Below are 13,369 nucleotides of genomic sequence, written 5' to 3'. Positions count from 1 at the left end.
TGCAGAATGCACTAAATAAATATTCATTGAATGAATTTGTGAATGCTTTTCTGGGTTGTAGGAGTTGTTCGATGAGCATATATTACTTTTTTAAAAATTTTATTTATTTATTTATTTCGAGAGACAGCATGAGTGGGAGGAGGGACAGAGGGAGAGGGAGAAAGAGAATCTTAAGGAGGACTCATTGTCACTACCCTGAGATTATGATCTGAACTGAAACCAAGCGTCAGATACTCAACTGACTGAGCCACTCAGGCCCCCTGAAGTGTATATTACTTTTATCATTATTGAGGCGTAGGAAAAGCAATAAATGTTAATGTAAAAAAATAATAAATTGTACTCTGATAAAAATTCATATCCTTAAAACAAACAACGTCAACAACCCACAGACATTTGAATATTAAGTAAGTAGCCAAATGTTGAACAGGACTTATGCTGTCGTGTCATTTTAGAAGGAGACATTGTGGGGTGCTCGGGTGGCTCAGTCAGTTAAGCGTCTGCCTTCTGCTCAGGTCATGATCCCCATGTCCTGGGATGGAGCCCCGAGTTGGTCTCCCTGCTCAGTGGAGAGCCTGCCTCTCCCTCTCCCTGCCACTCACCCTGCTTAAGCTCTCTCTCTCTCTCTGACAAATCAATCTTAAAAAGAGAGAGAGAGAAGGAGACATTGTCAGGGCACCTGGGTAGCTCAGTCAGTTAAGGGTCTGCCTTTGGCTCAGGTTCTGGGATCAGCTCACTCTCTCTCTGTGTCAAATACATGAATAAAATCTTTAGAAGGAGACACTGTCAGTTCCAGGGGCCCCCAGCCATGGGGAGTGTCTCCAAGCATGGAATGTTCCCTGAGAGTCAGCTTTGAATAGCAGGCGCACCTGACAGCCCCGAGCCACCTCGGGCTGAGCTGACCCGCGGAAGGGAAGACAGACGTCTAAACTGGGTGAGAGTTTGGGTGTTTGATATTCAATCGAAGTAGACTTTTTATTATAGAACATGAGATGATTTATTAAGACTCAAGAGTAACTAGAAAGCTATGGAAACTGCCCACAATTTTGTTGGAAGAACGGGAGTGACCCAAGGCTCTTCTGAGCCACTGCTCACACCCTCCTGAGGTAGCCCCTCAAATGCATGGATTCCATGTAAGAGATGAGTACCACCGCGTCCTTGAGGGAGGCTTCTGGACTCCTGGAGCCCTGCTTCTTAGTAGCCACTGCCCAGCGCAGCCCTGGCGCGCGTTCGATGCCTGAGGCGGCTAGCAAGTGTTTGTAAGGAGAACGACAGGGGATCTTTGGGCAGCTGGGTTTGCCTGCTGCACTAGTGACATGTGGTGAAGGGCAGAGGAGCAAGAAAGCAGACTGAGAGGATGCGTGTGTGTGACAACGGCACGGAAGGACCGTGGTCGTGCGCACTCGTCAGAGCCCCCAGATGGGGTCAGCCCCCGGGTACCCTATCCTGTACCAGGGCCTCCTCCCAGGGTGTTTGTTGCCTGGGGTGGAAGGTCAGCCATTCGGCTTCATGTCAATGAGCCTGGGCAGAAACTGTGTTCTATTTTGGGTTCCCCCAGCAGCTCGCACTTGCTGAAAGCTTGCCATTGGATTCATTGATTGGCAGGGCAGGGCAAAGTCTATTTGGCTCTCAAACTTGGCTGTCCATCAGAATCACCTAGAGGGCTTTTAAAGCTCGGGTGCCCCGCTTCCACCCAGGCCAGTTACATCAGACTCTCTGGGGGTGGACCTGGGGATCTGGGACCTTTTGAAGCTCCAGCCCCCTCCCCCACCCTTCCCCACCAGAAGCCCAGGCTGGGAGGTAGAGATGTACCTGAACTCTGGCCCTTCCTGCTACCTGCCCCAGCCTAATCCTGGCTGACCCCTGAGTGCTCCACCAGAATACTGTCCTGGGGCTTAATGAGCAGGTGAGAGGCTGGGGCGGGTTGGGGGTGGGGGGTGGAAATGCCCCGCCTCTGCAGGCTGCTTCTGTCTGTGCCTCAGGATGTAACCATGGTCACCAGCCGCTCAGGCTGAGATTTACGAGGCAAAAATTTCTCTCTCCATAAAAATGTCCTGTGTTCCTGTCATGAAGGGTAATTGAGGCTTTTAGCCCCTGTGTCACAGTCATCTCCCATCTCCTAGTGTTCCTGGTGGCATCGCCCACGGGGAATTAAGTCATAGTCTCCGGCAGTGAGTAACAGAGACTGCAAAGTGGACCTCCAGGCCCAGTGAGTCAGCCAGGACCCGGGTCCCTGGAGAACTGCTCCTCCCACCCCCGGCCCTCACTTCCCCCAGACTGTGCCCTGCGGCTTCTGCTTCCCCATCTATTAAAGGAGGTGACTGTATTTCCTTCTTGGAGGTCACGCAAGTGAAAACCTAGAGCCTGCTGGTGGTGGTTCCTTTGAGCCACCTGAGTGCTGCTTCGTCCCCACAGGCCTCACACGCTTGCACAAACTCAATTTTATCTGCAGCAGGAGCTAAGTAGGTCCCACGAGCTGAATTCCACACAGCTGTGAGCTGGGGCTGAGGCCGCCACTGTTGGGTGATTGTAGGCCCATCGCCTTTACCTGCCAGGAAGCCCTGTTCCCTCCGAGCACCCAGTCCAGTCTGAGGGCTGCTGTCGTCTTAGCAGCCACGAAGCTGCCCCTGCTCGCAGCTCCGTGAATTTGGATTCTGAATTTCTCGGTCCTCGACCGACCGGGGAACTGGAGGCTGTAGAGCCCGTGTCTCCAGGGGCCCCTCCCACAATTCCTCTATGTCTCTGGCCCAGCTCTGCCTCGTCAAGGTGGGCAAGAGAGTTCACGTTTAATCTCATCATGTGTTGAGGGCATTTTGTGTGTACTTTTTGTATATTTATGGGGTGAAATAGTGTATTGTTTTTGTTTTAATTTACATTTGTTCCAGATCCAACCCCACCAATTTATTTTGTTTTCCTTCTAATCTCAACCCAGAGGCATATATAATTTGGACTAGCATGTAATGAGCTTTGCAGTTTACCAAACACCCTCACGTGTAAGAGCTAATGCAGTCCTCCCGTCCAGAAGATGGGGCTGGCTTACTGATGGATATGGAAAGTGGGGCTAAAGGCATTTAAAGACCTGAGATGCAAGTGGGCTGGAATACAAATCTAATGTCCTAGCTGTGCTGTTCCAGCCACCAAAATACCTTTCCTCCTGACTTTTTTTTTTTTAAAGATTTATTTATTGGGCGCCTGGGTGGCTCAGTGGGTTAAGCCGCTGCCTTCGGCTCAGGTCATGATCTCAGGGTCCTGGGATCGAGTCCCGCATCGGGCTCTCTGCTCAGCAGGGAGCCTGCTTCCTTCTCTCTCTCTCTGCCTGCCTCTCAGTGTACTTGTAATTTCTCTCTGTCAAATAAATAAAATCTTTAAAAAAAAAAAAAGATTTATTTATTTATTTGAGAGAGAGAGAATGCATGGGGGGAGGTAAAGAATCCCTGAGTGGACTCCTGGCTGAGCACAGAGACCAACATGGGGTTCAATCCCAGGACTCCGAGATCATGACATGAGCTGAAATCAAGGTTCAGCCACTTAACTGACTGAACCACCCAGGTACCACCCCCACTCCTGACTTTGAATATGACTCTACAAACCTACACATTTTAAATTCTTCTCTTACTTAATACTATTTCAGGAATATGGTTACCTTTTTTATGGTCATTCTGGTTATCATTGGAATAGCTACATAATATAACATTTTGCTGTTAATTTACTAATTAGCCTTGGGTTGTTGCTCACTTAGGCCATTCTGGTTTGCTGCATTAGAAGCAATGCTATTGCAACCTTTTGGGGTTAGAGCAATTTTCTTCCTCTAAATTACTTTCTTAGAGAACATTCTCAAAAGTGGGATTAAGGACTAGAGGAGCATGAACATCTTTGTGATCTTGATTCACTTTGGTATTACTGACCTCCAGAGGAACTATTTACTCATTATCCATCATCATATGCATTCATTGATTTGTTGAACCATCCATCCCTCCCTCCATCCATCCATCTGCCTGTCTGTCCATCAGTCCAACCATCCATCCATCCCTCATCCCTTCCTCCATCCATCCATTATCCCTCCATCATCCGTCTGTCAGTCCAACCATCCATCTATCCCTCATCCCTCCTTCTCTCCATCTACCCCTCCCTCCCTCCACCCCTGCCCCACCCACCCTTCTCTCCAACCCCTCCCCCATCCATTCTTCCCTCCATCCATCCATCTATCTGTCTGTCTGTCCAACCATCCATCCATCCATCCATCTGTCTGTCTGTCCAACCATCCATCCATCCATCCATCCACCCACCATTTCCTCTATAGGCCTTACGTATATTGCACAAGACCCAGAAAGAGTGTGTTCTTGTATACATGTGTGGATGTGGGAAACACATCCATAGGAAAGGTTCCTGTTTCTACCCTTTTCTTAGACCAGCCCTTGCTGCTGTTTTCCTGGCTCCCCCTGAGCAACATGTTCCCAGGCCCTGTCCCCCACTTGCTGCCCTCAACTGACTCCTCGTTGATGCTGGCAGTCCTGGCTCCCTCAGCTTCTCTTTGCTTGTTTTGGAAGGCCTGGCCATTTAGTTACAGCCACTGGAGTCATTTGGGACCAACTGTTTCCCCAGGGCCTGACTGGTTGAGGGTCTGTGCCAGAGACAGCTGGCCTGAGTCAGGGCAGGTCAGGTCTCTAGGGGAAAGAAAGGCCAGCAGTAGCTCTGGGATGTCCTCAAAGGCAGTGTCCTCTTGTAGGAGACTTGACTGTGGGTGAGCATGGCCCAGCCTCCCCTTGGAAGGTAACGGGATGCTTCTGAGATGCTGTGCTCCCTTCTGCCAACAGCCTGTGGCCCACCAATCCCAGGCTGTGACAGTATGCAAGCGTGTGATCATGCATGTGTATGTGTGTGTTTAGGGACATGGGTGGGGACTCTTCAAGAGAAATGAAGAAAATGGATTTTGTTTTAATTTTTAAAAATTTTCTGTTTATTAAATAAGTAAAATAATACTTTAGCAGAAAGTACAGATGAGCAATATAAAAAAAATCATCCTGATTCCACCATCTGGCAGTGCCCATGCTAACATTGGGTGTACCACTTTGTATGGGATTGGTATGGCTAAAGCATGGGGACTTGACCAGGGTAAGGATGGGATGAGGCTGGAAGGTCTGTGTCTCCAGGAGTCACGAGGAGGCAGGTCCTGGCCTTGTCCTCAGACCTCGGGTCAGGCCTGACTCTGGCCACTTCCTGGCTACATGATCCTAGGCAAGTCACCCAATTCTCTGGACTTTCACTTGCTTATCTGTCAAACGGGAACAGTAGAATCTACTTTGTGGCATTAAATGAGAAGGATCATGTCTCATGCATGGCAAGTTGGTAGAAGCTTTTGGATAGGTGTCAGACCCCCTCCAGTGAGTTTGGATTTTCTCCTGTGAAGCTATATTTTAAGCAGGGAAGAGTTTTTCTTTCTTTCTTTCTTTCTTTTTTTAGAAGATTTTATTTGTTTTAGACAGAGTGAAGTGAGAATGTGTGTGTGTGTGTGTGTGTGTGTATGCGTGCGTGTGTGTGTTTATGTATACATGGCCAGGGGGAGGGGCAGACAGAGGGGGAGAGAGAGAATCTCAAGCAGACTCCCCGCTGAGCGTGGAGACTGACATGGGCTTCAGTCTCATGGCCCTGAGGTCATGACCTGAGCTGAAATCAAGAGTCAGACACTCTACTGACTGAGACACACAGATGGCCTGGGAAGAATTTATTTCTTATGGACTGATTGCTGTGAAGCCATATTTTAAGCAGGGAAGGGAAAAATTGATCTCTTATGGCTGATTGACTCTTTGAAAACCATTTGCAGAATAATGGGAGGCGTGAGGGAGTCTCACTCTTACAGACTGCTGGAGAGGGGGGCAGAGTTTCAACAGAGAGCAGCTGGGTATCACGCAACAGAAAACTTGAAAAACCCTTTAGTGCGGCAGTGCATTTGTAAACATCTCATCAGGTGGAGATTATCAGTCAAGATGCATGGCCAATGGTATGCATTCCTAGTGCTGTTGTCAACATTCTTTTAACCCTGATGTGTCCTTAGGATGGGATTACTACCAATAGTGAATGTAATTTTAGATTTGGTTTTATTAGCATGAAAAAATGTTTGTAGTTTATTGTCGAATGAAAATAACAGGTCACAAGAGTGGATCTATAGCTCAATTTCATATTTGTAAAAATGTACAGGCACCACTGTGTGTAGGAAATGTTGGGAGAGATTTCTAAGACCCTCGTCCTTGGCTTACGACACCAGAGATTCCTGGGGCTCTGGAGTGGCTCAGTTGGTTAAGCATCAGACTCTTGATTTTGGCTCAGGTCATGATCTCAGTGTTATTGAGAAGAAGCCCTGTGTTGGGCTCTACACTGCACATAGAGTCTGCTTAAGATTCTCTCTCCCTCTCCCTCTGACCCTCTGTGAGCTTGAGTGCTCACTCTCTCTCTCTCAGAAAAATTTTTTAAAAAGGACACCATTGATTCCTTAATGGAGTTCCCTGAAGCCGGCCCCAAGGGGCGTTAGTTACTGATAGCCAAATGCTTCAGGACCAATTCAGAAACAAGCCCATCAGCCCACAGGGTTCATGTTCCTCAGAATGTTCCCTGGATCAGGAAATAGATGCTTTCCTGCCTCAGTTTCCCCAGGGTAGGGTGGGGGCAGGCATTTGAAGGAAACTGGCTGCTCTCAACACTGTAAGCCAAGGAGAATTCAGCTTCCTAGAAGCAGAAGACACCAAGGTTAAACCCCACTCTTTTCACTCACTTGAGGGAGCCAAGAGAATCAAGGTCAACACTTGCCTTGGGACATCAGCCCCGGAGTGTTTATGGAGCCCCTATTATGTGCGAAGTAGTGAGGTGTCCAAAGATAAATGAGCCACATGCCTTGCCTTTAAGGAGTGCAGTTGGGGTGGGGAGGACAAAACTGCAGTAGGAAGAGAAGGGAGGTCCCAGAGTGGGGAGGGGGTACCCTGCTTGGGGGACTTGGGAAAGGCCTCACTGAGGAGGGGACTCTGAGCTGGTTTTGTAGCGTGAGGACACAGTATGGGTAGGCACCAGGCATTGGCCCAGGGAAATAGCATGTGCGGGGCAGAGGCACCAAAAGGCAGCATGTCTCAGAAAGGCTCCGCCATCTCGGCTCCTCTGGACATCTGCTTTCTACTCTCCAGCAGCCTGCTTTCTCTGCTTTCCAGACTACAGGCTGGGGAACACAGCCAGAAGCTAGGGTTCTGGTCAGGGAGCCCGTGGGACCGGAGCTGGAATCTTAGTCTCCATTCCCATTTCTTGAGTCCTGAGCCCACTCCTGGCTTTGTCAATGGTGTCGGTGGGGCAAGAGCTGGGGACGCCTGTTTGGACAAGGCTGACACCTGATGGGCAGAGGGCAATTCCCAGAAGGAGGGTGGGGGCAGTGTCGCAGGGACGGGTCCCATATCCCCCTGTACCACTAAGGGGTGGTTCCAGAAGCCTATGCCCGTAGAGCTCACATCCCTGCTAGCTTTAAGGCACAAGCTTGTGACTGAAGGACATTCTTACCCCAAATGTGTTGGGAAATTGCAATTTTCCAGGTACGTGCTGCCCTACATGCACTCAGAGGGGTTGAGGCACACACGTCCACGCAGGCACGCACACACATCCACGCAGGCACGCACACACGGATCCTCACAGACCCAGAGCAAGAGGAGAAAAGTCAACTTCTGCAGTCTGGCTCCTTCCTCCCAGGATCACCAGCACAAACAATGCACGGTGACTCATCGCCTGTGACTCACAGTGCTGCGGGGCCTGAGGTCCTGCCGGCAAAGGGCGAATGGCTCGTTATTTGTCCTTTATGTTCTCTGAGATGGAGGAGCCCCCCAGCCTGGCCTGAACCTCCAACCCAGGGGAGCCTGATGGGGAAAAGCTCCTTAATTTAGGAACTAGAGGAGCACCCTAGGGAAACCCCTCTGACCTGTGTGCGGGGCTGGCAGCAGGGGTGTTACTCCATGAAAGGATTTACGGAAGACGTATTTCAACATAACATTCCCCACTGGGCATTCGGAACAGGGTATGATTTCCCAAAACCCAATTTCCTGGCCTCCTTTCAGGAATCTGCTGGTTGTGCAAAGTGAAGTTGGTGTGTTGAGGGTGGGGCTGGGGGGGAATATCTTGGTGTGGAGTGGAGGGACAGAAATTTCCAGTGGAAAGGAACGGCCAGAGAGGGTTCTAGACTGTTGGGGCCGCATCCTACCACCATCTTGGGCACAGAAGCATCGCTGGCCACTGGCGGCCCCCTTTCTCCTTGTCCCTACCCTCACCTTCCCTGTCACCTGGCCCGGGCTCATGGCCAGAGATTGAAGGAGAAGCTGCTGTGGTCCCCGCTGGCAGCCCGAGTCTCTTCAGCTGTGCCTGAGAGGCTGGCGCCAAGGGATCAGACTCCTTCCCTGCTATCAGCGTCTAGCCTACATTCACTGCGGGCCCTGTGACGTTCAAGGGTGATGGGGACATGCCGCAGGCTGTCTGTTCAGCCAGGAGCCAAGAGTCCCACGTTGAAAGCCTCAGGAAGGAGGGCTTTAAATTCTTATCCTGGGGTGGAGATGCAGGGAAAAGGGGCCATTCGGGCAGCAAACTTTCATTTAGAAAAGATGTTGCTGTGTCCTAGAGCAGGCTTGCACAGTTCTGGGAGCCAGATACACAAGCGTGAGGTCAGTAGCCACCCATGGTTCTGGGAGAAGGTGTGGCTGGGTATTCGATCCCTCTGGGCCTGAGTCCAGCCCTGTGGGCACAGGGAGCCGAGCTGTGTCACCTTTTCCCGTGGCCAGATAGATAAGGAGCTTGACGGTTGCTTGATGAAGTGGGCGTGGCTGTGGTGTCAGTGCAGCGGTGGCTGGTGGTGCATACTGAGCCTGCGGCCCTGTTGGGAGAGTCAAGATCTGCTCTTGAACCCTTCTCTCTGAGGGTTTAAGTTACTGAAACAAATCAGGGTATACCAGATAGTCCTGGGACTGAGACCCAGTGGCACGGAAGGACTACGATAAATCTCTGACATAAGTCATTGAAAAGATAAAAGGAGATGAAAGTAGTGGCCTGGGTGACCAAGAGGGACAAGCACGCTCTAGATGGATGCTATGTCATGAAGGACTTTCAGAACTAGGAGATCAGGTCCAGCCTGGCACGAACCCCACAGCCTCCAGGGACTCTGGAGAAGTTGCCCTATGAACCTTGAGGACCCACAGCCCAGCCAGCAGATTGAAGGATCAAAAGTTTTTATAATTTGAATGAAAACTTTAAGGAACCACACACTTGTTCTGTATCTCAAGCTGGTAAGTAGTGGTTCATACCACGTACCAAGTGAGACAGGCTAGAGTATGCTACAGTACCAGAAAGCTCTAAAAATCTTAGTGGTTTAAAACAATAAATAAAGTTTACAGGTCTGTAGGGACTGTGCCTACTGTCAGTCCGGGACCCGGGATGCCATTATTGGGAACTTTGACAGTTGTCGTGGAAAAGTGCATACTGACTTTAAAACTGTCTTGCTGGAAGTGACTCCGGTCATTTCCACTCACACAGCAAGTCACACAACTCCACCTGGATTCAGGTGGCTGGGGATGTACACCTTTTCCAAGTGTCCAGAAGGAGAGAGAGAGCCAGAGTATTTGAGAACAGCCCCAGTGACTTCCACACACAACCAGAGGGCATGGCCCACAGCAGGTTTCTGCTACAGATTCTGTTTGCCCAGGAATTCTGAGAAGGGGGACAGCATCATGCTAGGAATCAGGGAAGTCTTCCTGGAGGAGGTGAGAACTGAGGTTAGCTCGGAAGGTAAGCTGAAGGACAGCTTACCTTCAGACCTACTGATCTAGACAGGAGGAAGAGATCAGAGGGAGCAGCCCAAAATGGCAGATTTGGAAGGAGACCCTGTCTGTTGGCCATAGGGATCCTGTACTCACATACCCTTCCAATCCTGGTCTCTCTAAGCTTTAGGACTCATGGGGAGGAGAACAAAAGAAGCAGCTGGGCTGGATGAAGCAGAGATGAAAATTTTGGTGGCTGGTGACCAAATGAGGAGAGGAGACAGGCAGAGTCCCCTGTCGTCTTGTGCTTACCTGCAGGCTGGGCCCCTGGCCCTGTGTGAGCCCTGCCACAGCCATACTCATCTCTGGGCACAGAGGAGGTGCCTGTACAGAGAGAGGGGCTCTGGTCGGATATGTGGCTGTGCTCTCTGTCCCTCCTCCAGCCAGTGGACCCCAGACCCCCACAGTCGGGTCTTCCCTAGAACCAAATAAAGGGCCTTATTTGAGAGAAAGGGCCTCAGAGGGGGAAATGAGTCCAAGGTCGTTCTGCCCATCAGTCACCCAGAAAAAGCAGTGGCTGAGGCACACTCGTGTCATTCTGCTTCATTCCGTAGTGGGTGGCATGAGGCATCTGGAGAAGGGAAGACAGGGCCTTGCTGGGAAGTGTTCTGGTCTGGAGAAGGTGTGGCCCTTACCTTTGAGGCAGCCGCAGGCAACGCCTTGGGGCCGCTCTTGTCTGAAATGAGGGGGGCTCCACCCTGTTTCCCATCCTTCATAGCCGTTAACTAATGTGGACACTAGGAAACCTAGGTGGGTAGAGAAGTCTGAGATTTCATTTGACTCCCAAGTGGGGCCACTCACAAGTAGAGTCTTCAGCCTGGCCTATCTCTAATGCCAAGTTGTTGCAAGGAATAAACGAGCCCTTTGATAAAAAAGGGCTAAGTCACATGATCAATATTAATTATAGATAATTTCTTTTCTGGACAGACAGAGATCACAAGTAGGCAGAGAGGCAGGCAGAGAGAGAGGCGGAAGCAGGCTCCCCGCTGAGCAGAGAGACCGATGCGGGGCTCGATCCCAGGACTCTGGAATCATGACCCAAGCTGAAGGCAGAGGCTTAACCCATTGAGCCACCCAGGTACCCCATTTATAGATAATTTAAAAACCAGGGCCTATCTACAGGTCAAGGCCTATCTGAGGTCAAGCCCCCAGGAGTGGTCTCAAGACTAGACCCGTCCCTCCCTTAGGCATGGTCACCTAGGACCAATACCCTGGGGGCAGGTAGTCTCCTGCAGGGCCAGCTTCCGGGGAGTGAGGAATGAAGGAAGGGTAGCAGGCTCCTGGGCTGAGGGAGGGTGGGCAGGGTGGGGATGGATGGGAGCCCGGGGAATCGGGAAAGAGGAATAGGCCAGAACGCCTCCTGGGGCAAAGCTGATGGAGGGGACTCAGTACTATGTCCTGGGGTAGGAAGCAAGAGAACAAATTTACGATATTGGTGGTAGAAATCCTATATACTGACCGATAAGGACCATGGTGGGAGATTGAACTTGCAGTGAAGAAGGACAGCAGAGGGGAAAAATGGAGAACATGGCAGCCCCAGCAGAAGACTGGCCACATTAGCCTCAGACCAGGGGTGTCCCTGTCCCTCTGTCCAGCGGCAAGCTCACAGTTCTCTGAGGAACTATGGGGTGGTGATGGCCAAGGCAGGGCTGGAGCAGGAGAGGGCTTGGCCTGGGGAACAGAGACGAGGCTCCAGGGATTGGACAGCGGACCAGACACAAGGGCCAGGTCTCGGCACCCCCCACCCCTGGAACTGCATGTTTACAGCAAAAAGGTATTTGACTCGCCCTCAGATGGGTGCCTATGCCCACAAGACTGTCCCCTACCTTATCTTGTCCAGTCAGTATCAGACACCCCCTGGGCTGTGAGCAGGGCAGGCTGGCTTTGCGTCTGAAGGGAAGGGGGATGGTCTTCACCCCTTTTCCCTGCACAGACCCCCTGGTGGGCCAAAGGGCACCTTCCTTCATAAGGAAGCCTAGTGCACCCAATGACGATAATGGCTGCTCACTATTATCTAGCGCTCAACTCTGCTCCCAGGTCTCTTCTGCTGCAAGTCCTCACCACAGCCTTGCTGTGAACACCCCCATTACCCAGATGGGGAGACAGGCATGGACAGGTGACAGTACTTGCCAGAGGTCACAGGGCAGGAGGGCATAGCTAGACTCAACGTCCAGCTCTCTTGGGCCTGCCCCAGTCCCAGCAGGAGCTGATCTCCTTGCAGTGACAAGTCCTTAACTCCCAGCAGATGCTTGGCGCTGTGAGGGCTCCTGGTCCAGGAGGGGAGAGGCCGGCTGGGCAGAGGGGTCGCAGAGGTCTGACGGGTCCAAGGGCAGAAATGAGGGTTGTGAGGTAAGAGGGAGGGAGGAGCTGGGGGTGAGGGGCAAGGTGAAATCGACAGCAAATGCAGACCCCATTTGGCATATAAGCAAATAAAAGTGAGCCTCAGTGGGCAGAAGCCATGTCATGGAGACAGCCCTGCTTTGGATGTTTGTGTGTTTTTTTTTTTTTTTTTTTTAAGATTTTATTTATTTATTTGACAGAGAGAGAGATCACAAATAGGCAGAGAGACAGACAGAGAGAGAGATGAGGAGAAGCAGGCTCCCTGCTGAGCAGAGAGCTCCATGCAGGACTTGATCCCAGGCCCCTGGGATCATGACCTGAGCCAAAGGCAGAGGCTCAACCCACTGAGCCACCCAGGCGCGCCAGATGTTTGTGTTTTAAACAACTTGCTCAAACACCCTGAGCCAGGCCAGGGGAGGGTGTGTTCTGGGCTACTCCTGACAGACTCCTTGGGCCCTTAATGGCCTATTACGTCAGAGAGGTCTAAACACACTGTAAGTTCCAAAGAAGAAAAAAAACAAAAAAAAACAAAAAAAAAAACCCACCTAGCATACTGGAATGGGGGACGCTGGAGGAGGAAGGGCAGGAACCCCTCAAACTCAGGTAGGTGCTGCCTTCAGAAAAGCCTCAGGGGGGCTTCTGAGATGCTATTCTAGCCCCATAGCAGACTTTGCCCAGGAGGCTAGAGAGGTGGGCCAGGACACTACTTCTGTGATTTCTGCTCCTGCTGCCTCTCTCTCCTGAATGGCTGCTGATCCCACACCTTCCTCTCCATTCCTACCATCACAACTGTCATCCAGCCCTTCTTGCTTCTTCCTTGGGCTATTGCAATAGCTCCCAGTAGCATACACTGCCCCCAATCTGTCCTCCACACTACAGGATAGATGTGAAGATCTGTTTCTTCTGAGGAACGGATCTTTATATCATGTTCTCCTATCTCCCACCCTTCAGTAGCTCCCTACAGCTCTCAGGACAAAGCATAAGCTCCTTAGGCTGTTCACTAGGCCTTCATGCTTTGCCCTCACTTAGCTTCAGCCTCACGACGGGTATCCCTCTTTACTTTATATTCATTCCATTTCAAAACCTGAAGTTTTCCCTGCACCATGCTCTTTTATACTTCTATGCCTTTGCATATTCTATATCCTCTGCCTTCAGATTTTGTTTTTGTTTCTGTTTTTTTTTTTTTTTTCATTTTGGTTTGCCTA

At 50.7% G+C, this 13,369-nt stretch overlaps 1 long non-coding RNA gene across 1 annotated transcript in view; it reads left to right on the top strand.

The window, feature by feature from the left end:
- The first annotated feature begins 1,685 nt into the window (after nt 1-1,685).
- The window catches only part of LOC309872629, a 30,887-nt gene continuing 19,203 nt past the window's right edge, over nt 1,686-13,369 (top strand). Inside the window, exon 1 of the long non-coding RNA XR_014316028.1 lies at nt 1,686-1,903. This is a non-coding gene — a long non-coding RNA (uncharacterized lncRNA). The remainder of the gene's footprint in view (nt 1,904-13,369) is intronic.

Source organism: Mustela nivalis (assembly GCF_964662115.1).
Source record: "Mustela nivalis genome assembly, chromosome: 8".
NCBI classification, from domain to species: domain Eukaryota; kingdom Metazoa; phylum Chordata; class Mammalia; order Carnivora; family Mustelidae; genus Mustela; species Mustela nivalis.
Note: the sequence above shows the minus strand (reverse complement) of the source record. Positions and strands in the feature narration are given on the sequence as shown.